General features: G+C 47.4%; 1 protein-coding gene across 1 annotated transcript in view; it reads right to left on the reverse strand.

Moving 5' to 3' along the window:
- The window catches only part of PMFBP1 (polyamine modulated factor 1 binding protein 1), a 129,748-nt gene that overhangs the window by 58,884 nt on the left and 45,267 nt on the right, over nucleotides 1-25,597 (reverse strand). The window lies entirely within an intron of this gene.

A 25,597-nucleotide genomic window follows, 5' to 3' on the forward strand; every position in this document is an offset into this window, starting at 1 on the left:
TCTTCCAAGTCTTTGTCTTGGTTATGAATATTCAGATGAGCCGTGATGTGATTACACTGTACAATTACTTGTGTCCATGGTGGTGGCGAAGGCACTGAGGAAAGACAGAGCCAGATGAGCTTGGAGCTCATTTGGGGTTTGTTTTCCGTATTTTCCCCCATCTCTGTAGCGCTGCGGCACATGCAGATGTCGCTGTTGTTCTTTATAAAGCCCTAATGATATGCGAAAGCATAACGACCCCATTTGGGTGCACAGCATCAACGAAATATTATTGGGGGGGGGAATCCTGACTGAAGGAATGTCCACATAAATTATTTTTATTTAAATGAGTTGAAGAGGTGGCAGTGAGGCAGAGGAAGTCACATGAATACATGCATAATGTGAATACGCAGAAAGGTTATCGCCAAGGAGAAGAGGGTTTTCTGCACGGTGCTTGGGACAAACAGGCTCATTAGGGAACAGCGCAGCCCTCTGCGGGATTTACTTCTTTATCACGGCTCCCGCTGAAGCCAGGGCAGCGGGCATGCTCGCCGGCGGCAGACCCTGCGTGCCAGGGTGCGGATGCCTGGGCGATTCCTGGTTTTCATTCAGAAATCTGAGCGCAGTGTGTGGTGGGAGGGGGACGGGAGGAGAGGAACCGGAGGGAGAACGTGTGAGGTGCCACAGGCGGTGGCAAAGGAGGGGCCCAATGACAGCCTCGAGGGTGGATGACAACCCAGCGGTGCGCCGGCGCTGCCGATGCCAGGCTTGCGTGAGCTTCCCGAGGAACCGAGCTCCACCGGCACCCTGCGGGACCCGACTGCGGCTCCATGTCCCCACCACGGGACAGTGGGCACGGGGCTCAGCTGCGGCAGGGCCCGGGGCCGAGCAGCTCCCAGCCACTGTGCCACCTGGGAGGCTGCCATGGGGACAGGGTGCCGGGAGCGGCCCACATCCACCTTCACCCATTTTCCCAGAGCAGTGAACGGTACCACTGGATATTACCAGTACAAATACACATGCGTGTGGAAACAGGACTTCCTGGCTACTCTGTTTTGCTAAGAATGCTCTTCTGGGCCAGGGGTTTGCACCTGCGTACATCAGCAAAGGGTGGACTAAGTAAAATGCAGTGGGCCAGCAGCAAACAGCAACACTCTCACTTCAGCTGTATCTGAGCTCAGCTTTTGGAAGGTCTGTGCCTTGTGTGCCGGCCCTGCACAGATCCTGAACAGCTCTGAGCCCCTTGCAGCCTCCTCAGCTCCTACCACACCCATGGTCATGGGTAAGGCTCAAGCTGCAGCCAGAGCTGGTCTCCAGGGCGGGAGCATCACTCTCCTCTGACCGAGGGGGGAGAGGCAGGACAGAGAGGAAAGGCTATTGCTGGTGGGACCCGCTGTGAGAGGAACTCTGCTTTCCTCCCACGCTGTGGGCATGTACAGACTTTACCTGCGGCTCTAGAAACACTCCAGAGCAGATCCTCAGCTGTCAGAGCGGGGTGGCTCCGCTGGCCACTGGTCACAGACACGGAGGTGGCACAAGAACCTGCCCACAGGAGGCTGTGGAGCTCTAAGCAGGCAGCAGCCAGGTCTCCCTGGGGCAGGGCCCATCACAAAGGGAGCACCGAGAGACCCAGCCCGGAGGATGATGCTCTAGCCTGTACCTGTCTAAGGACCAGCGTGCAGAGGATGCAGTGACCTGTAGCAAAGAGGGAAGCTGCTGCCCAGTGCTGCTCACAGACTCCTGACCACAGGCCCATCTAGCTGTCGTCTGTCTCCAGTTTCTCCTCTATCTCAGCAGATGCGTCCCTGCCATGCACGTGCACACACCCTCTGCAAAGGCACCCAAGAGGCTGAGTAGAAGGCAACAGACTGCCAGTTCTGATCAAAAATAGGACATCAGTACCACCCCTGGGCAACAATCCTAAATCCATGGTCTTTTTGCTCGCAGTTTCAAAGAGCATGAACAAATTCAGGACACAAGAGAGAACCCAATCGTCAACCTAACTCAGAAGTGAGATCCGACTACCCTGCCCACAACTGCACGGCTAAGACCTACTGCTGTCCTGATGGAAAGGAACTTGTGTGCTAAAATCAACCCAGACCCAAAGTGAGCAGCCCCAAGCGGGTCTACTCTGAGGAACTGAGCAGCCCCGATAAGCTGGAGGGATCTGAGCAGATCACCTCCACCCACCCCATCCACCCTAACCGACTGCTTCCTGAGCCCAGGACGGTGGCACTGCTGGGCTGGACCTTGAGGAACAGCAACCCAGAAGGTCCTGCCCGACCCTGCCCCATCTTTGTGGTCTCCAGCCTCAAAGCAGCTTAACGCAGAGGTTCTCTGTTAAACCCAAGCGGAGCCTGGGAATATGGAGTAACTGAGACAAGCACAAAGTAGCTCCAGAGAGGCCGTGCTCATGCCATGCCCTTGTCATGGTTCCAGGTATTGAATCCTCCCCCTGACCTGGTTTTGCCCTGGCAGCACAGCAGGGACCTCGATCCCGAGCAGTGTCTTTGCACACTGTGAGCCTTACGCATTAGGGAAGGGAAGGGGGCAACAGGGCAGGAGCCTAAACACAAACCTGCCCTAAGGTGGAGGGTGAGACAGGACTGACAGACAGACGGGCCATGGGCAGGGTGAGACGGGACCAACAAACAGATGGGCCATGGGCAGGAGGCAGTGGTGCAGCTCCTGTGCCACACTGAGGGCAGTCCTGAGCACGGGGCACGGCAGGGCAGTTCCCCTCTGCCCAAGGGTCTTGGTGAGGCCAAGGCGGCCCCGTCCACCGCGACCAGAACTTGTTCCCAAAGCCTAGGAGGGTTTTCTGACCTAGATGTGGAGCAGGCTGCAAGCCAGGCCAACGGCTGTAGCAGTAGCCAAACCTGGCTGACACCTTTCCTGCAGTCCTCAAGGTTCCCACTCCCGTCCCACACAGGGAGCACCCACACTCCAGGAGGGGGCCAAGGGGAAGGAGAGGCCGGGAACTGCTGGCAGCCTGCTGCCTGCTCCTGGGCAAGAGACACCCCCAGGGAAGAGGGGGTCAAAAGCCTAGCCTGTGTCCCTCTTTTTGCAAGTGCTCCAAAGAGGAGCAGGAGGGAGACTGAGCTGGGAAAATGAGCAAGGAGTGTGCCACACACGTATGCAGCGGGTCCACGGGTGAGGCAGGAGGTGACGCCGCACGCAGTGAGGGCAGTGATGCGCGTGGGCAGCCCGCTCTGCCCAGCGCTGAACCTGCTCTCACGCGGCTCTGCAAAGGTGTTCTGGCCTGTACAGGCTGCTGCTGCTTTTTAACATGCACGAGTGTGAAATATTACCTCCAGTGTCCCAAACATTCTCTGATTACAAGTCTGTGACCATTTGGAAGCGAATCTCCCCACGGAGGCTTTAGGAAGGGGCAGCTCTTCTAACGCTACAGGAACCATTGCTCAGCTTGTCAATTTACCAAATACCCTGAAGAAATTGCTATTTAGAAAAAGGAAATTCAAGCATTTATAGAACATATTGCTATTCAAAAAACCAAAAGAATTGTTTTGCAAATAGTAGCACTGCTGAAGAGGGGAAAGAAGTACATCAGTCATTTGATATTACATATAAGCAGTTTATTAAAGAATTAAATATTTATAGACTATAAAGCAAGCAGGGCGATGAGTCGCAAACAGCTTGCTGAGAAGTATGTTATAAACAATGAGTCTGTCAGTGACTAATAAAGTATGGAGAACGCAAATGTTTTATAAAATCACCAAGCCAGCTATGAATCTCTAAAGCTGAGATGCTGCAGGACCCACCAAGGTTCCTGCTGCAATCTAAGCCTGGAGCCAATATGGGAGGGACAGCATCTGCTGAGATATGTGGAGTGCAGACACATGCTGAGCACTCGTGGGAACGCACATGATTCAATGCCTTAGAGAGATTTAATTTTTCACATTATTTTAAACAGAGATCTATTAATAGGAAGTTCAGGAATTTTCAAGGAGTTCAAGGCACTTCCCTCTTCAGTTTTTCACTGCATCTACTCTTCCATTTTGAACAAAATTACAGTTTGTGATTCAGACTGAAATTCCTCCCTCTGCAAAGCCCTTTCCTTCCCTTCCCTTCCCAAAAAAAAAAGGCATAGATACCCCAGGCACCAGCTCCCCTGTTCTAAACAGTCGTCTGGGTAGATTCAAGGGCTCCAGCCTGACCCACGTTTGGAGGAAAGCAGCTCCTTCCATCACAGACGTAGCATTTACAAAGGACAACTAAGATTTTCAGAGGCTGTGCAAGAGGAACAAACAGATTGTAGCCCATGAGGACAGGAATATCTTTCTGTTTGCAGGCACTGGGGGAAGCTGTGATTGACGATCAAAGTGTGCCTTTTTTCCTATGCAAAAAAGACAGGTCTCATTTTTCAACAGAATACAGACATTCGTCACAGTAATTTTGGGGGGCATTGCTGTTTTATTGCTAGCGGAGATGAAAGACTCTCCAGATTATGTTTTGGTTTTGTGAAGCCAACCCAAGGCCCAGAAATTATTTCTGATGTAGGATGAGCTGACACCTTTGGTCATGTCCAAGCTGACCCCTACAGCTGTCCCCACAATTTCAAGTCTGGTGGGATGGCTGAAGCTCCCGAGTGGTCAAGGCATTCATAACCCTTTTGAATTCACTCTCTTTGCAAGCCAGCAGGACTTGGACCCACCTGAAAAATCCCAGTCCTCACAAACCCCACTCCTCAGACAGTCACCGCGGTGACTATCATCCTGCCAAGGCAGCAAGCCAAAGTGGTGTCTGCTGGGACAAGGAGGGGAGGATCTGCAGAGACAGGAGAGGGAGCGTAGCAAGGGAGCGTAGCTGTTGCCTCCTTCCTCTCCTCAATTAAGTCCCTGTGAAGGGCCATCTTTAATTAAAGCAGAAATAAGCGGGCGAAGAACTAACTGGGCTTGGTGAAGACAGATTCCATTTAGGATGTAGAGAGAAACCTCATTTTGCCAGCTGTTCTTTCTGCACTTAGGCAAGGTGGTAGATTTTAATCCTCTGAAATGTGATTCAGACAGATACTTTTTTACTGTTAAAACACAGTAATTATTCAAACTGATTTGCCAGGGAGGGTAAATGAGACTAAATTTTGGTTTAAATAGCAACCTTTATTGTCTTGTGTGGAAATGATTACAGCGTAGTTCAGCTCTCACCAGACTTTTAGGCTGACGCAGAAGGTACACAGAAAAGCACAGTTCAATCAAAGGCACAAACCCCATTAGTTCCAGATGAGTTGTTTGAACCGTCTCTCTCTCTCTCGCCCAGAGCCCGTTATCTTCAGGGGGCTCTACAGGGAAGTGTGGTACCTCCCAGAGAGCACTATAACCAGTCAAATACTGCTCTGCTCGTGCTGGCGGAGCCACTGCTATCTGCAGCAGCTCCACCAGTTACTGAGCACGGCAAGAATCCTTAATCAGGGTGCCCAGACCAAGACCAGGTCAGTTCAGCTCCACCGGTCTCTCCTCCATGCTACATTCTCCCTTCTTGCAGGCCAGGCCTCATCTCTCTCTGTACCAGCACACCATGACATTTTTCACCCCCCAAATAGGTTTCTTTACCCCAGTGATTTTACCAAGTATTATTCTATCACTCTCCTTCCCTGCAATACTAAAATCACGGAACATGCTACAGTGTACTGAGGGTTACTTGTAGCAAGGGTCTTGTCTCCATTCCATAGAGAAGCTGTTTGCAGGATACAAAGGTCTGTTCTTGACCTGTCGTCATCTCTCCTGTAGCAGAATTCAGTACTGTGCTCATCTCCTTCTAGCTCAACCCCACAGGGCCACCAGGACACATTCGTTCACGACATTACTCTCTGACTCAGGGTTTGACACACTTTTCAAGTCTGCATTCCCCCTTCAGTCCTTTGCTCCTCCGGTCTTTATCCCCTGTCTCCAGGCACCCTTCAGCACTCGTAACTCCCGATATCCATCTCCATTACTGACCCTCTTCCTTCCACCCAGGCATTTTGGTGGGGTTTGTGTCGTTGCTTGAAAAATAAGCACTGTGAACCTGAAGGTCCTGATCTCCCTTCCTCATCTGCTCCTGTCATGCTTCAACACTGACACTGGTTCTACCGCTGACACCTGTAGCCGATCTCATTCCTGAATTCCACTTGTCCGCTGTTGCTATGTCACCTGGACATGGCTGCAGCTTTCCCTGCTCCCTGGGTGTGGATGGAGTAACCCCTGGAGTAACACCACTCCTACTTCTGGAGTACTACTCTCCCGGCCACAGCCCCGCTGGCACCTGCCTTCATTGCTGTGAAGTTACCAGTTCCCTGGCCCCCCAAAGCATCCACCTTACCTTCTCTTTCAGGACACAGACAACATTCCCACTGTGTTTATCCCCTTGCCCCGCAGATCTGGTGGTAACACTTTGCATTCTGAATCCCTTTCCTAAGTGTTTGAGAAGGTCCTTACAATTATGCAACACTATCTCAATAAACAAAGCATTACAACCTTGGTGACAGACACAGAACTTGCCGCCCGCTCCAGCAAACAGGCTGGAAGATTTCTGCTTCTGAAGCCCGTGCACAGGCAGTGCCATCAAGCAGATCTCCTTCAGGAGGAGATTCCCTCTTCACAAACACAGAGACGAGCCTTGCTTTTGACATTTCAGGACAGATTGCATCCCAACTGCCTCCTGCACCGGGAAAAAGTGTGCACAGCTCATCGCTGCAGGACCGGCCTTTTCAAGACCCCTTCCCATCCGCTGCCAGACTTGCAAGACACATGCCTTGTACCCCTGCGGGTCTGGCACACGGGCGGACTTGCCTCCGTGGCAACGCTACCCAGAGCCAAGGCTGTGAGGTGCCAAGTGCACCCGCCTGCCTCCTAAAGGCACTAGGAAGAGACGGAGAAGTCGGGGCAGCTGTGTCAATGTTCAGAGAGGATGCTGCAGAATCAGAATTATCTGTACATTTTATTAGCATATTCCCACTTGCTAGCATTACGACCTGCAGGAGGGGCGGTGAGGAATTCCAGCTAAGTATGGATTAAATAGCTGTGTGCTCAAGCAACCATCAGACGTACAGGTCAAATCGCAGAGGTGATATTTAAGGATGTGCTTAGGGCTACTCCAGCAAGCATTCTGCAGGTCTCTATATGACACTAAGCATTAGCAAGGCAGGTAATCTGCATCACTCAGGCCAGGAAACCCTAGGAGTAAGGCAATGACAACTGCCGTATGAACACAGCATCATGCTGAGTGCAGCCTATGTCGATCGGCACTGGCTGAACACGGCATTCCCTCGCTGGTGTTCAGAAGGTTACCTCTAGGTCACTGCAAATTTCCCAAATACATCTTTCCCACCCAGATGTACAGTCAAAGCCTGTTTGTCATCCATGGTCTGGAGCCAGGACTTCATGAATGGAGGATGAGCTGCATAGACTCAGTGACCAGATGCTCCAAAGGCTGTGGAGATGCGGGGCGAAGCTGCCCTGGAGCATGGTAAGAGGACAGTCAGCCTCTAAAATCTAAAACTTTCTCACATGTCTTCAAGACTAGAAAGGCTCTCTAGTCTCGAGCAGCAGAAAGTGCACGCTTCAAAGGCTCAGCAGACCAGCTGAACACATCTCCAAGAAAACACACACTTTGCTGTCCTATATCTGACATACCTAACTCAGAGTATGAAGCTATTTTGGAAGACAACAAATTGTCCCAAGGCACACTGTCTCCCACTGAGCAGCTCTGAACGTACCTTCTACAGAGTAGATGCTATGCCATTCTCACAAATTCAGATTTTAAATACAGCGAATATACACATGTGCTTCATATATTTTGTTATATATGTTCCCTACGTACATTAAGATGGGTTTATTTTACTTTAATGGACTCCTTTAAGGAATATTTGTCATCCCGGAAGCCTGCGAGTGAGGCTACTGCTTAACACACTCCTCCTGCCTCCTGCCAGATATATGGCCCCAGGATGCTCACGCAGTACCTGGCGTGTGTCCCGCAGAACCGCTGCCTCCCGACAGAGCCCACGGGAGCGCGCGCTTGGCTCGCCAGTGTGATGTATGGCTGTCACATTGCCTGCTAGCTTTAACACCACAACCCCTGAGCACTGAAGGCAGTTCAGAGTCCACCCTGCCGTTCCCCCATCCCAAAGCAGTGAGCGCCAAGCATCCTGTGCCCTCCATCACACGCCACGCTGTGGTTTTACCATGGGTTTAATCTAACATGCCCGGATAACTGCCAGGGAGGAGGAGGGCAATGTCCCGCCAGCTCCCACGGGACATGACCCCCATCAGTTCTCACCCAAACTGGGGCAGCTGACCCAGCACCAGCACCCGTACCAGGGAGGGGCGAGAACAGATGCCAAGGCTGGGCAGGGAAGGGGAGGAACTCTGCCTTTTAGTGCGGTCTGAGGTTATCTAGGTCTAAACAGCTAAACAGTTTCTAGTCTACAGCAAAGACCATGACTATTTAAATGTTTACATTGTGAGGACAGGAATGGCTAACCTGAAAAATGCACAACTACAAGACAATACTTTCGACCACACCTGATTAGTCCTTGGACAGCACTGCTGCAAAGGCACTTCTGCTTTATGATCTAAGATAGGAGGGTCTTTTTAATGAGAGAATTAGAAAGAACATTTGGCAGTGGACAGGCTGCCTTGCAACTGCCTGCAGAGGAATTTTCCTGCGTCTTGTTAAGAAGATCATGACTAAGTCAACTCCCCATTTATCCCAATCCATCGTTTTCCTATATTCCTATTTTCTGAGAGTTCTTGTCTTTGCTGAGGGCTTTGAGGAGCTCTGAGCAGAGCTTCAGTCAGCCATGTCTGGCACCAGAGCCCTACCTGGTGCTGGGGAGCAGAGGGGTTCACGTGCAGTGGGACAGAGCTTTGGACCCCCCCGCATAATGGAGAACCTGTAAGACCCTTTTCTAACAGGCAGTAACTCAATAAACATCTCCGAACATATCTTTTGTAACAAACACAGTGTTATTATATAAAAGCTTCCAAATTGAAAATGATCGATGTGCTTTTAGGTGCTACCAAAGATATATCACCTGTATTTACTGAAAGAAGAGAGACAATTTTAGAAGCTACTGTTAAAGTCCACTTTCTCCTTCTCCCTTTTAAGCCAAAGAAAAGCATATAAAAGAGGGACAGAGGGAAAAAATAGTTCAGGTAATGCACAGCTTCAGTCTCTTGACAACGTCTCACCTAAATTATGCTATGGTTTGGCATTCCATTGCTTCACCTTGCCACTGCGGTTTTAGAAGTTTCTGTGTCCAGGTGTATGCCAGATCCATGAAATACAAAGCAAAGGAACACAAGGGGTAAAGCAAACGTAAGATGAGAGGAAATGTCCAAAGCTTCAGCTGTCGCCATGTACTGACAGTGCAGCTTCCTCTCCTTTTGGCTGCAGCGAGACCAGCGGGGAGCAACAGGCAATGCAGGGTCCCCTCAAGGACTAAAGATGATGGTGCGGTAACTATTCTTCCTTCTCCTCCTCACCTAGCTGCCAGAAAATAAATTCCATGTGCCAATTTCTCCCTGTAACAGCTACATTTAAAGCTCTTCTTTGGAACTGGAATTACATCGATGCCCCTTACATAAATAATCAAACTCACAAAATGCCCTTTACTCTCCTAAATACTTCTTTAAACTTAAAGTTGACCAGGTTTCACTAGTGTCTTTTGTCTTAAGCCTTAGTTTATTTTACATGTAGTCCTGCAAAAGAGGTCGAGCTAGACCTGTGCTACTCTGCCCCTGTCAGAGAATAAAGGAAGGGCTTAGCACAATTAATACATCTCAGCTTATACAGACCTAGTCAGTCATTAGACATTAGTGCAATTTGCACCAGACTGCTCAAAGTCATGCCATGGGCCACACAAGCCCAGTATCCTTGGGGCAAAACATACAAATCATAGAATCACAGAACGGTTTGGGTTGGGAGGGACCTTTAAAGGTCATCTAGTCCAACCCCTCTGCAATGAGCAAGGACAAAGAAGGCCCAAAGTTGGCCTCTCCCTGCCACCTTGCAAAAAGATGTCTCTGAGCTCCCAGAAAACATGTAATACAGAACCACGGAATGATTCAGGGTGGAAGGGACCTTCAGAGGTCGTATAGTCCAACCCCTGCTCAAAGCAGGTCTAATTAGACCAGGTTGCTCAGGAAGTTGTCAGTGTATGTTCAACCTTGTTCCTGAAGATGACAACAAAAATCTACCTATGAAATGGTTCACAACATGAACAGTTACGCTCAACTGGAGAATGCACATGTCTGCTAACACTTACAGACAGGTGGACCAGAGAGCTTTCAAAGGAACCCCAGGGGTCCCCAGACTTCAGGCTCAGGGCTGCTGATCTAACCTTCTTGTTATTTAAGCCATTAATTCTTAAACACAGAAAACAGATTATTCCCTTCCCCTTGACAGCAGCTTCTCCACGTCTGAAAGCTGTTGTCATATCAGCCTCCTCTACTGCTATCATAAAATCTGCGCCTAAGAGCCAACAGGACAAGACAGAAAACAGTTTGGCACGCTGCCTTTTGTACTTTTGCTGATTCATCTTTTTAGGAGTATTACACAAGCAACCGTTCTAGCAGCAATATTGCATTAGCACCAAAAGCTTTCCAAAGTTGATTCCTAGCCTCCATTTACTTTCATAAATAAATGCAGAGAATCAAGTTGTTATCTTACTGTCAAACACCACGAAAGACTGGACCAAAATAGAACTTCCCACCTAGCAAAGGGCTCCCACAGTTTCATTGATGCCTGTAGAAATAATCTGTTTTGTTTGTATAAGCATGCGGAAACTACCAGCTCTTGAGAGGTGAGATGGATTCCTAAAGAGTCCGACCCTTTGTGATTCACAGTCAACAGACGCTCTTGAACAAGAACAGGTCAGGTAGTAATTCCCTCTATTTTGTCTGCAGCAAAAAAGCAGCGTAAGACCCATCAAGAGTTTGCATTGAATTTCTGTGGCAAGTATGTAGCTGTCTCCAGTAGGATGGCAGCCTGTGACGTTGAGCACAGGTTTGCAGCCGAGAATGGAGAAAGCAGCCATGGGACTGCAGCACAACTACGTCTGGCCTGGTTTGAACAACTTGCAATAAAATATTTCCCTCCTGTATCACCTAACTAAGCAAACAGCACATTGCCTTTGAAGACAGACGGTCTTACACGTCCACTAGAGGTCAGAATGCTTGGACCCTACTTTGAGCTCTGTCATATGCCTTCTTTATGACCTGGATCTATCACATAAGGGTTTAGGGAAGAACAAAGAACTTGAGTAAAGCTGGAGTATTTATTCCACTTAATGGAAATACTTAGGAGTCCTGATTCTTTAGCATGTTTTAAAAATCCAAGGGAAGGAGGAAGAAGTTATAAATAAGCAAAATAACATAAAATCATCATCTCAGAAGGAAGAACAAATGACAGCCAGCAGACCACAAGTGCAAGGAATCAGCAGGGATACACCTTCCAACACCCCGAACCTCACGGTTGTGCACCCTAGGGGGAATCTGCTGCTGGAGGGGGCTGGGTTCAAGGCCTTTCCCCAGACAGCACCTCTCCTCCCACTGGAGAGAGAACACTGGACTGGATGGACCAGGCAGGGCATTTCTTCTGTTTTTTCTGGTTTTAGAAGTGACTGATACGGCAGAGCTGCTCAACACATTACCCTTCCTAAATTCTCATCTAACTTCATTATTTTTACTGTCAAACCACCATTATTCAAATCTGTGATTTGAAGGTGTAACTCAAATTACATAAAACTGGCTCTTCTGTTAGTAGCATGAGAGGCAAAATTCTCACTACTGCCCAGTACCTCTCCTACGTCTACAGTTAGCATCTTCAGTGGGCAAATCATAAACATCTAAAATTAATTTTGTTTTCAGTTCTTAATTCTATAAAATACATATGCGTTCTTTGCCACTTTCTCTGCTCCTTTTTTTCATGATAGCTTTATTATTAGAGTGAGTAGACATATCTGGAGTAGGTGCAGGCTGGAGAAGGGATTTACAATTGGGTACAACGCATTAGGATTCAGCCAGGGCAGGTGGCTAAACTGCAATTTCAAAACCTGTGGGTGGGGAAGAGGCTGCTTTTACACAAACACATACGTTTCATCTTCTAAACGGACACAGATTGTATTTAATACCCCAACTGGGTATGAAGAACTTGTCTACCGAGTGTAGTACAAAGCCTCCATGGGAAGCTGGAACACTGCAAAAGAGTGGCTGAGGTGCAATATAACATTTAAAACACTGAGGGAATGAAATGGTTCCAGAAACATCTCCTGGATGGTCTCTGCTCTCCATTGCTGCACACTCCCATGTACATTCCCTCTTCTGGTGGCTGCTTGCTCCTAGCTCGGGCTAGAACTGGGGAAGCAAATTCTTTTCTTAATGTCCACCAATACAAGCAGCCAACCACAGGAATACCAGGGAGATTAATATTAAAGCAGGCCAGATGAATAGTCAGGGCTCAGAAATGATGAAGGCAGGCTGTTTGCGTACAACGCTATCCCTTCACGTAAGTCTCAAGCACAGCCTCGAGCCCTGGGCCTTGCTCCCCACCGTGCTGGATGGCTGGCAAGGAGCAAGCCCCGGCTGGGGGCCCGAGGGCACCTTCCGCCCACAGTGGGACGCTGGTGAGCCTGCGGGACAGACCCGACCGGGAGGGGAGTGCAGTCCTCTCCCCAGCCTCCGAAGTCACTGAGAAATCTGCGACAGGAGCCAGACGGGTCCTAGGTGGGGTAGTGGAAGATGTAAGCATGTAATTACATTCCGAGTGGGAACTTCTCATATTTAGGCATTTCTTTGTATTTGCACAGTTAATTGTGCAAGCTTAATCTCTTTTGGAGTATTGCCTATTACACGACACAATGTAAAGGTGAATCAAAGGTCTTTGCACCAGCCTCATTCATCATGCATTTTCAACTGCTTCCTCTGAGCTCTGCCCATTAATTCTTCAGACACTACTTACTGTAATATGACCAGGCTTCAGGAACATCAACAAAATTAAAAAAACCCACAACCCAGTAAGGAATAGTTTCATTCTCCACTCCATTGTGGAATAACACATTCCTCCACCCCAAAATTAGCTGGTGTTCTCAACTCAGTAAAATTCAGTCACACTCTCTATGAGACTATCAAAGCTCAGCTCCAAATTAAAACCTGTATATTTAAAACAGTACTTATTTTGTCCTAAAATCCATTCCACCATGCTTGCACTCAGTAACAGGTTCAGCTTTATCTCATTAACTCTGAATAAGAGAGAAGGACCGAGTACCCAGTACATTTGTGAGAAGGGAAAATCCACGTTTGCAGCAGTGCGGAAGAAGCAATAGTTCGGCACGCAGCGTGCCGTAAAAACATCTAAGCAGGTACGTTCTTGGTGGAATCCCTCACGCTGAGGCAGAGCACTGAGTCCAGGCCCCTTCTGCAGAGATGGGCATCAGCCACCCAGGGTAAAACCCATCAGGTTACACAAGGTGGCTCCTAGCAGAGCTGCCCTGCACAAGCTCTGACCACGCCGGCATTCCCTCCTCCCGCCTCCTGAGGCATCCCGGCGTCCGTCCGGCACAGGGAGCACACTGCTGCTCTCAAACAAACCACCCTGCGGCGCAGACCAGCACGCCACGTTCCTGTCCAATAGCTGGCCTACGTACACAAGAAAAATTGACTTTTGTTCAGGTAATAAAAATAAAAGCAATCTGAACTGGCATCTGAAGGTTGGAGGATAACATATGGGTGAAAGAGCTAACAGGTTTACACTGGAAATCGAGAGTCCATTTCCGGAATGGAAACGTGCAAGCAAAGAAACATTTGCTACAAGTGGTTTTTATAGTGAAACCTCCATCAAAGCTTGCAGGTGTGGCACCAGGGCACGCCAGATTTCAGACATCTGCTGACAATCTCAGGCTTGTGCTGCACAGGGGTGACTTTGATTGCTGAGAGACGTGTCCAGAAGATGAACAGCTTCTGGCACTGGTCTCACTGAAGTCAATGGAAAATGGTGGATCCTATTAGGGGCACTTTACCTTCAAGTAGAATAAGACCATCTTTACTTAGGACACAAACTGCTTTCAACACCTTAGTTCACAAAGGCATGGAGACATCCTATCAGAAAGAACAGCCATTTCAAATAAGTAAAACCATGAATCTGCTAGGAAGGATAGAAAAAATTATTATTAATAACTTCAAAACACTGGCTAATAAGTTTCTGCTGCATGGAAAGTCAGAAACATAAGATAACAAGCCAACAACTTACAAGCAAAACCAGATGAACCACCCCATACCTTTTCCCCAAGTCAGACAGCAGAAATGTCCTGCTCTGCCCTTGCTGAATTATAAAGTACTGAAGATATAAACATCTCTCTGTAGGTTCTGTTCTTTAAGTGCAATTCTCTGCAACTGAAAGCCCAACCATCAACTTCATATATTACAAATGTAATTAATCTTAGCTTGCTACCTCTTCCATCGGTCCTCTTGCCACCTCGATGGTAACTTAGATGTCCTGCTCAAAGAGCTGCACATTCTTCCCAAGTCTATGTAATTGCTGGATTCTTTCTACTCTTTCTCTGCACTCTCTCCAAAAGGCATTCCTCTGCAGCAGCTTTACTTTCAGGTGTTGGTTGCAATGATCTCCACATCTCCAGCCTTTCCCGTTATCGCACAGCCCCTGTTTCTCAGCCTGTCCATGTAAACTCCTCCAACCCGCCCGCCGCTCCAGGTGGGTGCTGTGACTCCCGACTCCTTTCTGACATGTGCTCTGAGTCTCCACTGGCTCCATCTCCCGGTCCCCAGGGCCATGGAGCCAGCTCGAGCCAGTGCGCACCTTGTCCTGCACTCCACGGGTCCCTGCGGGCAGGGTGCCCCTGGCCAGCTGCGGGCACTGGCGCAGCCCAAGGGCACCGGCTGCTGTCGGGAGCTCTTGGACCCTGTTCCAGAGTGACTCCGGAGCCGGCTGGCCAGGCAGTGCTACCGAGCCACGTCCCCACGAGGGCCGGTGCTCAGCCGTGCTGGCGGCTGTGGTGCAGCCGGCTCCGTGCTCGGGGGCGGTGGGGATCTGCGCTGGCCCCGCGGGCAGGCTCCGCTGCCCACCCGCTGCCAGCTAGCGAGGCCACAACGGGCTCCAAGCCTGGCCGCGGCCCAGCCAGTGCCTCGTACGGCTCCTGCCCGCGGGCTTGGGACTGTCTCAGGCCTCTGGGCAGCTGACCCCGCTGCCGGGGTCTCGCCTGCTGCCAGGCCCTGTGCCCCGCCACCCCCGGCACACCCGCACGGGGCGTCACCTCTGCCTGCTGTGTGTCCCCAAGGATGCCAGCCTCCTTCCAGAGCACCTGCAGCTCGCACAACCCGCACCTCCCTCCAGCAGCTCTCTTGCTGTTCCCTCACCCAAATATTTTCAGCTTCCCCGGATTGCTGTGTTATGGTTCCATTAGATTACAAACCTTTCTGAACACAAGCGTGGCGCACACCTGGAGTGCCCAGTAAGACCAGTGGGTGGTCTGGTAAACAGATTAAATCTGCATGCTGCCTTCAGCCTGGCCGCCTTTGGAAAATTCCCTCTGCATGAAATTCTCCCCATCTCCACTGATCATTGTTTTAATTTAAAGGGGTTTTTAAAGGATGTGATTTTAATGAGTGCAAGGCTCAGACCAGAAATACTGTATTTCTTTCTCCTGAATGATGAAGTAGGCACTTGGACTCTCTGCATTGATTTCTAATCTGCCATTTCGTACTCTTGACAGTGAGCCCTGGAAACCAGGTTCAGTTGGCTGTACCGTGAAGGTTTCCATAAATAAGAGTAGCTGAGGCTGGTTAGGCCAAAAGGGAGGACCTGAATATCAGAGTCGCAACCCTTACTCAGCCTACAACTCTTCAGCACAGCTGACTGGAGTACTACTACTACTACTACTACTACTACGACTACTACTACTACTGAGAGAAGACATGTACAGACTTTTGTAAGAAGGAATTCAAAGTGGAGTTCTACTCCTCAGGATGCGCGCAGGTCCCCCTTCCCAGGGAGAGCAGAAGGAGTGAAAGGCAGGAAATTAAGACGACACGGATCTACTGATCGAACATGCATGTTCACGGGGACCACCCCAAGTAGACTTGCACTCAGACACACTCCCGAGCACACATGGATTCTGTCCCATTCACCACGCACACCAGAGGCATGGCCGGGTACTATGCCTGTTCCTGTTTCCCAAGAGCCAACCTTCCAGCAAACTCTCCAGTACAGGCACACCACACTCTCCAAACAGGGCAGCAATTACACTCCCTTCCATCAAACCTTGGTTGAGGTTTCTGATGAGAAATGCCCATAATTAAAATGAAAAAAAAATCTTCCTTTCCCAGATGCAAAGGAGACCTTTATTATTTGCTGCTACAAGGCAAAGCCTGGGCTCTTCATTTCAGGCCCTTTAGGTTCAAGATCAAGAAACACACACTCCGTCCTCTTCTTAAATAAGGACACTTCAGAGCTTTAACTCCCGTGCGTTCTGCTGAGCCACATCATGCGCACACATCAGCACGCACCAGCCCTGGGCCTGGCTGTCTGCAGAGCCAGCACTGCAGGGGCTCTTACCAGCTCTCAACCACCCTCACACCACCCACCACTATCATTTTTGTGGAGCCAGAAATATTCTTTAGATTCATCCACTGCTGTAAAGTCAGAGCTGTAAAGTCAGATCTTTTCCTCCTTTAAATGTGACTAGCTATTTACTCCCTAACAATTCTGCTTCAGAGCTGATTTAGCATTTTTATTGGAATGTGAAAGCTCTTAAAAGAAGAAAAAAATCTAATCAGGCAGAAGAGATAGAAAACTTGCTGAATTTTTTCTCCCCCCTTTGCACCCCTTCAATCCTATCAAAAGCACATCTTCCATTCATTGCTTCCCGATGTCATTATGACAAGCGGCTACAAATCAATAGCAGAAGCAAAGGCAGGTCTAGCCCGCACTCACCAAGTGATAAAGATTCACTCTCAACCCCGATTTGCTAATAGCACATAATAGCAGCCATTGGCGCCCCGCATTAAATCATACATTTCACTCTGCGTTTATTATGGGATTTTTAAAACTCCTCACCAAATTGGATTTTCTCGACGGTCTCTAATTTCCACATTTATCATTTAAAATTAAACTCCTCTGTGGGGAGGGGGTTGGGAAAAGGGGAAGGAAGAGAGAAGCCATGCAATTCTGTATTTTCCTCTTTCTTTTTTATGAAAACCCATAAATAATCCCAGGTATCACTGCCATCAGCCCTGAAGTTTTATATATATAAAATACCAGAACTTAGGATAGAATAGCTTTGGGACTTAGCTCACCTTCATGCAGCTCTGCTAAAGAAGAGGAAATTAAAGAGAAAGCCATAAGGAAACAGATTTTAAATAGTAAATCCAATAAACAAAATAGTCAACAAAGTAAGGTGGTATGAAAAGCATTATGGAAAATTACTGTGGATTTTCTCAGCTGGAAGCGCTAAGTAGCAAGGAAAAGATGGACCAAAAAAAATTTTAAAAAACCCAAATCAAACACAAATAAAACCTTATTATCTCTTTTCAGTTCACAGATAATTCATTTCAAAAATAAAGTGAAAACTTAACAACAAACTCCTCTTCTATAGCAGATTTTCCTTAGAACTAAACTCCTTGTGATCAGGACCAACAAAGAAAGGCGACATACCTGAAACCATTGAAATTTGTTATTTCATCCCTTTCATCCTACAGGTGCCCCACGTGTAAGGCTACAGAGCTGATAATGATGCTTAACAGCATCTGCAGGAGCAGCACAAGTTTTTAAGCCGTCTGACACCTGATTACGAACAGGCAGAGGCATGGATGGCAAATGCTCTCCGGAATGGTCCTCAGGAGGAGGCGAGGATGACTGGGGTTTTGGTAGCCTGTGGCCACGCAGGCAGCGCAGTCCAAGTGCCCCAGACATGAGGCCAGCTGCCTGGCTCCAGCAGACTGCTTGGAAATGGTCTACTGGTACCGAAAAACTGGGATTTTTACAGCTCAGGCCAGTAGAACCCTACGGTATTTCCCAGAGAAGCGCAACTCCTAGTGATGCCCCAGATGCAGTTGCAGAGTGGCCACTGCTTTGACCATTGTGAGCAGACAATTGTGCCAAGCGTCGCGTCTCCTTTGGCTGATACCCCAATTGAAAGGAGCCCCTTGTCCAGAGGATCTTTGCCTAGGCAGCAGCAGAAGAGAGCGATTTTGCAGCTGTACAGAAAAACAAGGCCATGGGCTGGTTTTCAGACTTGGAGACTCAGAGATCATTGGCCAACTGGTGCTTTGGTTCTGAAGCATAAAGCCAGTTTTCAACTTCACCTGCAGGTAAGCCTGTGTGCTGAACCCCAGAAAAGAAAAGAATACAATGACCTACATCTGTCTGCTGTAGAGGAGCAAAGGAAACCAGATGAGAGAGATCCAGGAGCACCCTGCTCTGGAGGGAGGATGGCAGGGATGCAGACGTGCCTGCAACCAGAACAGATGCTCCTGCTTACGAGGGCAGTGCAGCGGGCACAAGAAGCACACACACTGAGAAACCCCAACGGGCAGAGCCCTGGAGAACTTCCTGCTTTATGTGTGGGTCGAATGATACATCCTGTGATCTGAGTGACCAGAGCGCTGTACCAGAAGAGAAGCAATCAGGGAACGCTCTCTATGCCCTCCCCGGTCTGCTCCCAGTACGAGACACTTGTTCAGAGAACACGCGTGGCACCAAGCTGAGCTCTGCTCATGAGGATCGAGGTCCAGATTCTTCCATCTGTCTTGGCCTTGACAGAAGCATCCAGATCCCAGCCTATTTGAAGCACTATACATTAAGACATGAATCTGAGTCTAATGTGAACGAAGGCCAGTGACTTCTGAAACAGAAGGTGATGTGATAACAGCATGGTGAATTAAGCTTTCACTGCTCGTGATTTCCAGCCATGAGATGTGAACTCAATCAGCCCTCTGTCTAACATCCAATTAGTACAATCACCTCAATTCATAAACTACTAAGCAGTTTAACCAGGATTCTGCTTAAAAGGACTTGAAGATTTTTGTTCTGGTAAGTTTTGGCTTCACTAAAGAGCTCTTAAAGATAAAATTCCTCATGAGGTCTTGCCAGTTCAGCTGCTATGCATCAACATTGGCACAGGCAACACTCCAGCAGCTTCTGGCCTTTCTGAAGCTGCACCAATGTCATTCTGAACCCCAGCTGAATGCAGGGGCAGCTTCTGTTTTACTCTAAGATTATTTCCTCTTAAAACTTACAGCACAAGTAACAAAATTCTGGAGCCTCTCCTTTGAACTGTACCCCAAGCAGTACTAGCAAAGGCTGGCAAGTGTAAATGCTCCTGAGAACGAGGCACCTCTCACAAAGCAAAAGAACATCCTAGCATGTTTTTTCCCTCCTTGAAAGTGCTGGGAACTTTCAAGAAATACAATGGCTACAGGTATTGAACCTGAGTATTGGCCACCTCTCCATTTTATGAGTCACGAATTGGATATCTGGTATCTTCACAGGAAGCAATGTATGTTCCTCCATCTACAGCCAGAACATGAACCTGGCCAGTGCAAAACTGAGTCACCACTTTCTTTCACTAGAGACATCTGTTTAAAGTTAGAACATCAGTAAGAATTAATCTAGGAACAGAGCAGAGGGAAAGAATGTAATATTTTAGGTTAAGAGCCTTTTTTACTTCTGTCGTTCCATACAGTAAAGGGCAAAACCTCAGCAAAGACAGACATCTCGCTTCACAGTAAGTAACTTTAAGGATGTGCTGGGGTCCCATTTCTTTTTCTTCCCCCATCCACTTTTTCCGTGGCCTTGCCAATTCAGTTTGAGGCCTTCTGCTACCGTTTCTTACTTTTCAGTTTTGCACCTACGTTCAGGCATATGAAGAGTCCCCAGGTGCTGGTCTCTTTCGGAGACAGCCATGAACACACACCCTTCCAATGCCTCCCATGTACAGCTGCACTGTTTCTTACTGCTCCAGAATCCGAAACATCCTGTGGTTTATTGATCCACCCAACCACACTTTGCCACTGATCTTTTGCATTCTTCCTGACTAGTGCATCGAAATGGGAAGTGTGTGACACATTACTCTCCAACTGACCTGGCAAGGTTTTCATACCACATAGTCAAAATTCCCTGACAGCCATTGCCTCCCCTTCAGTTGCAACTGATGGAAAAGTCCTGTACTCAGTATCATGAGTCATCAGAGTAATTCCACAGCTCTTGGACAGACCAAGCATGGCGACGAGGGTGGCGAGACACCGGTACAGGTCGCCCAGAGAAGTGGTGCGTGCCCCACCACTGGAAGGGGTCAAAGTCAGGTGGGTTGGGGCTTTGAGCAACCTGATCAAGTGAAAGATGGCCCTGCCCGTGGCAGAGGGGCTGGAATAGGTGATCTTTAAACGTCCCTTCCGACCCAATCTGTCCTGTGATCCTATGACTTCAGAAAATGGTTGCTCCCATCCTGCCTCAAATGAGATCTACTTCTTCTACGGGGGAATCATCAAACAAGGAACAGCAAGTTATCTGTGAATGCCTCATTTAAGGAGGTGTTCTTGAAGTGGACAGCAAGGTCTAAAGGATACCCTGGAATAAAAATGATTCAGAGAAGATTTCTTAAGAGCAATGTCACAGAAACACAGTTTCAACAGTTCTGATGGTTAGGAAATCACATCCTGGGTTAGCATGTCTGCACTGAGAATGTGACAGTAAGAAGGGAATCTTTGTTATAATCGGCAAGATTTGGATATTCATCTACAGAAAGCAAATCTATCTCTGCATGTGTAAACAAAAGCACAGAGGTACTCCTCTTTCAGCTTGAAGGGGACTGCTGGTTAACCAGGTCAAAACTACCTGACCCAGCTTTGCACAGATTTCCACAGTTCTTGCTGGAGTAAGCTTTGATCCCTAAGACCTTTTCTCTGCAGGAATTATTTTTGCTGCGAAACTTCCCAAACGACAGTCTGTACAACATGTTGTTTTAAAGTCATTTGTTCAGACACTTCATATGTAGAAATGATGATATGTACCATTGCATTTCACGCATGCTTTGGGGTAATAAAACAAAACAGATCAAGCTTCAAATGGTCTACCTGTGTAAACAAGTTAAAAACAAACAAACAAAAAAGCTCAAAGGTTATGGCATTAATTGCTACTGCAGAAAACCCTGTGTTATCAAACCAGTCACAGCTGCCTTGGGACAGCAGAAGATCTATGTCCAAGCCCTGTATTGCCGTGTTCCTACATCCCAGATGAGCACTCTGAACATCAGGCTGCACAGGGATGTCTTGCGCTCTTCCCTGTTGGCACTAAGGCACTTCATAAAAGAAACTGAATAATCACTGGGCTGATGTTATAGCCCAAGGGTCAAAGTAGTACCTAGAACATAAAGCAGTCAAGTTCGAGCCATTACTCCAACGAGCACCGAATGACTTACAGAAATGACACGCAACTGAGCAGACTGCAAGAGGCTTGTTCCAGGAGAGCCCATACCCGGCAGCCACGGCACTCGCTCCGGCCAGGCACGGCAGTGACACCAGCCCCGGGCACTGCCACGCGACAGGGGAGGCGAGCCAAGCCAACACATCTGTTCTTTCCAATCTTTGTGGTACGTTTCTGCTTCCACCAGCTGCTGCCTCCTTCTCCATCCCCCAGTTCCCAAAGAAACTCAAGCCCTCCGCTCCTCAGGGGTACCTCTGGGCACTCCATAAGGCCCCTCCAAAACTGGTACAGGCTGTGTTTCATGGGGACAACCACCCAGGATCAGCAGAGCCTTTGTTCAGATTTTAGGTCCCGCACACATTCAGGAAACACAAGACTGTTGTGTAGACACAGTGATTGATTTGTAGGTTTACAACAGAAAAAAACAAACAACCCCACAACTAAAAATATCAGAATCTTAGTGGTTTCAAACCCAAAAGGCAAACAGCCTCAAACAGCCTTTTAAAAATCCTCATGATTTAGAAGAGTTTACAGTCAGCAAAAATGTAAGATGGCAAAAGCTCCCCAAAATTTGCTTTTATCCTTAGTTACCACAGCAAGTAAAAGGTTTAGCCAAAACAAATCAAACAGGACTTCCACAAGTTGGCTTCTGAAGCTAGCAGGTGCTTCTGGCAGTTCTGGTACCAGTGGTATGTGGCACGGCAGCCAGCTTTGCTGACTGTCTCCTTTGGGACCAACGGGCGAGATGACAGAAAACAGAAGTTGTAAAACGTTTTTATTTTCCTACCCCATTTGAGGGCACACTGAAAGAAGTTTTTCCTTGCAGCCTGTGAAGGGGCAAATTCTGACACAAGCCTAGCAAGAGCCCCGCACGCACCGACCCTGGTGAACCCACACACGATGGGATCTCCAGCAGCGCGTTAGGCCACAACAGGGAGGCTGAAGGCTGCAAACCTCGCTGGCATGCAGCACCGAGTCTCCTTTCCACAGAGCGGCTCGCACCGTGACGTTCAGTAGCGTCTAATCTCTTTCTGTGAATGATCTCCAGTGTTGAAGCTTAACATATAAATAATCAGCCAGCCAGAGCTGCAGGGATGCTGAGATTCTGCATCCTCTTCCCTGGAACTAGGAGAGCGAGACACTCAAGCTAACACACCTCGGGCTCTAGCTAAGCCAGGAATTAGACACAGGGCATTTTCAGCATCATGTCCTCAGCGTTATAATTTGTTTCTTTCATTCTGTCAGTGCTCAAACTTGTTGACCTTCCAATCATACTTGCCCTTTCTATCCTCATCTTCGCTTTCAGGGAGGATAGCAGTTTTATTACAGGGCAATTGGGAGTGTTCTTAGTATACTCATTTGTGCGAGGCAGTTACTGCATTACTGTTACTGATCAAACAGTAACAGGGAGCCCGGACTCGGGTTAAGTGGCATTCCTACTTTTGGAATGCTGAAGGCCAAACAGAGGCACATTAGCAGAACGATGAACAAACGTCTGCAAATTGAAGGCAACTCTGCGTACCGACTACCTACGGGTTCCGGCTGGGGCAAGCCTCATTGTTAAATATATTTATACTAACGTGTAAGGAAGCTAAAGCAATGTTTATGCTTTCTGAGAAAGATGAGAAGGCAAACAATCTAAGGGACAAGGGTAAAATATATGAGAATCTGCCAATAAATATATGAGCTTCTGCAGTGCCTGAGTTTCAGCTGATTCACTGCCATCTTCCTAACATAGAGGAGGGATATTTTAGCAGGACAGTCTGCCATAGCTGCTGAAGTTTTGGCACTGGAAGGCAGCTGTTCAGTGCTTCAAATCAAAGCTTGAAATGCCCTCAAACGGCTTAAAGACAGGTCTGCTTTTAAAACATTCATTTAAATGAACCAGACTCACTTTTGACCAGTACAAAACTCAGATTCTAGCTAGAACAGGTTTTTTGAGTTGGTTTTTTTTAATCTTGTGAAAAAGTACCAGACAATAAAGATTACCTGAATTTCCACACCACACCTTGCAAGCAAAAAGGTATGAAAGGTCTCACCCAAAACCTGTGTCACCACGTTAGTGCGGTGCCCAAGCTAAGGAGCCCTGCTGAGCAGCAGTGTCAGCACAGGCTGTGCACCCCTCTAACAGCACTGGAGGGGTTCCCGTCACCCCGAGAGTGTGCAGCACTTGCTCACAGCCTCCTGCAGCACACCAGGTAGACAGGAGCACACAGGAGCTGGTCTCACACTGTAATAACATGCAGATAGAAATGAAGACCTGCACCTTTAACGTTCTTCAGCATTAAATCACTGATGCAGAGCTGCAATTATATCAAGTTATTCTGCCAACATGAATCCTGGAGATACATATCCAAACCAGCAAAGCTGATTAGTAGTGTGGGAGCTCCCTGCATGCTCCTTCAAAACACAATTAAAGAGAGTTTTATTCAGAGTAACACAGGGGTTACAGGGTCAGAAGAGTTTCCATTTCAAAAGGCAGCAGGATACAAACTAGCAGGAAGGGGAAAGTAAATTGCCCAGATTTCGTGCTAGAAATATCACGCGTATTTAAGCATCTGGGCTTCAATTTCTTACGAAAATATTATCCTACCATTTCTAAGGAAAATAGAAAAATTAGTGCAAAGACAAATCCCTCTATATTGTGATGGTGAATAACTACTGTTCCATCTACAGCAAGGCAGATTCTGCCATCTTGCTTCAAACTTTGGGCTTCCCCATCAATTCTCGCAAAGTACAGTCCTTTTGACTCCTTACATTTTAAAACTTACTATGACTAAAACAGAAAAAAAAATATTTAAAAAATTGTAGAGGAAGCTCCAGCAAATAGTCTTCTTGTCCAGTATTACTTTAAGAAGTCAAGCATCCAGTCTCCTAAACCAACAAAAAAACCAAATATTGTCCAGTGTTTGGCAGTCAGCAGTTCAGGACCTTGCCCCACAGTTGTTTTTGTGGTCCAGCCTGGTTGCAGTTGGCTACCTTCCTGTAGGCTCCACAGAAGACTGGTTTTAGTAGATTATATAGCTATATTTTAAACTGATGTGCAGAGCTTCTGTGAAACATGGTTCTGCACAGATGACAAAAACTTTGAAGATTTACCTGGATATCACTTACAAGAGAAGAGCTGTTGGATCTAACAGAAGCCAGCAAATAAAAAAATATAAAATTCCTAAACATCAGTCAAAGTAGCATGGAAGTTAACTTAATCTAAATCTGAATGACGGATAGATCTTGCATTGTCAACACGATTTGAGGCTTCCAGAAGCCACTTGGCTTTCCTCAGACCAGGGCAACTTTGTCTCCAGCTATCTGAAGCCATTGGAAGGGTAAGATCTTTCCTCAGTCGCTGTCAAAACAAGAGGCTTCTCCTTCACTTCCTAGCTGTTGTGCTAATATAAAGGTAGAAGCAGAGGACTCTTCTCCATAGTCTTGCTAAATGTATCTATAGAAATAAAATAATTCCTTTCTGAATAGACCTGTTTCTGAAAGCCTACAGTCTATCTAAATTAATTTGTCATATTACGGGAGCCTAAAGAAACATTATTATAAAAAAAAAATAAATTGCAAGATGAAACAGATCCCAGGTTTGTAGGAAAAAAGACAAATGAGGTTGGAATCTTGCACCCAAGCTTTTGTGTTCATGCCCTCTCCCTACCCCCACACACTATGTAAATCTTTATGGGTACAACCTGAAGGATGGGGAGCAGGGAGGAAACGAATCTGCCTCAACTATTCACTCTTCATATTTTAGAGGAAAAACTTATTTTTGAAGCCAAAATGTGGCAATGCCTATTCACAGTCCTGCCATGCACAGATGTTTCTCTTTATATAGTTACCTCATCCCCCCGTCAAGACCACTAAGTATGTTAGAAACTCACGGAGCATAGAATTTTCCACATATTTTCAAATACTTTTTCTTTACTATTTCAGGTAGCTCATACTTATGATTGGTTAAGCTACCTGTGCTCAAGCGCTTTCACAGTAAATAAAAACGGTAATAAAAATTTATAAATAATCAAGCCTTTTCTGCTTTATCAAAAGCCTTTTTTCCCCTTGTATGACTCATAAGAAAAATATAACTAGTTAAGTATTTGTTTTAGTAATCAGATTTGTCCATTAAAAAAGGGGGGAAATTATTAAAATCACTATAGAGAATACCGTATGCTTTCGTATTAGAAACAATGAG

This window comes from Strix aluco, chromosome 14 (genome assembly GCF_031877795.1).
Source record: "Strix aluco isolate bStrAlu1 chromosome 14, bStrAlu1.hap1, whole genome shotgun sequence".
In the NCBI taxonomy this organism is placed as follows: domain Eukaryota; kingdom Metazoa; phylum Chordata; class Aves; order Strigiformes; family Strigidae; genus Strix; species Strix aluco.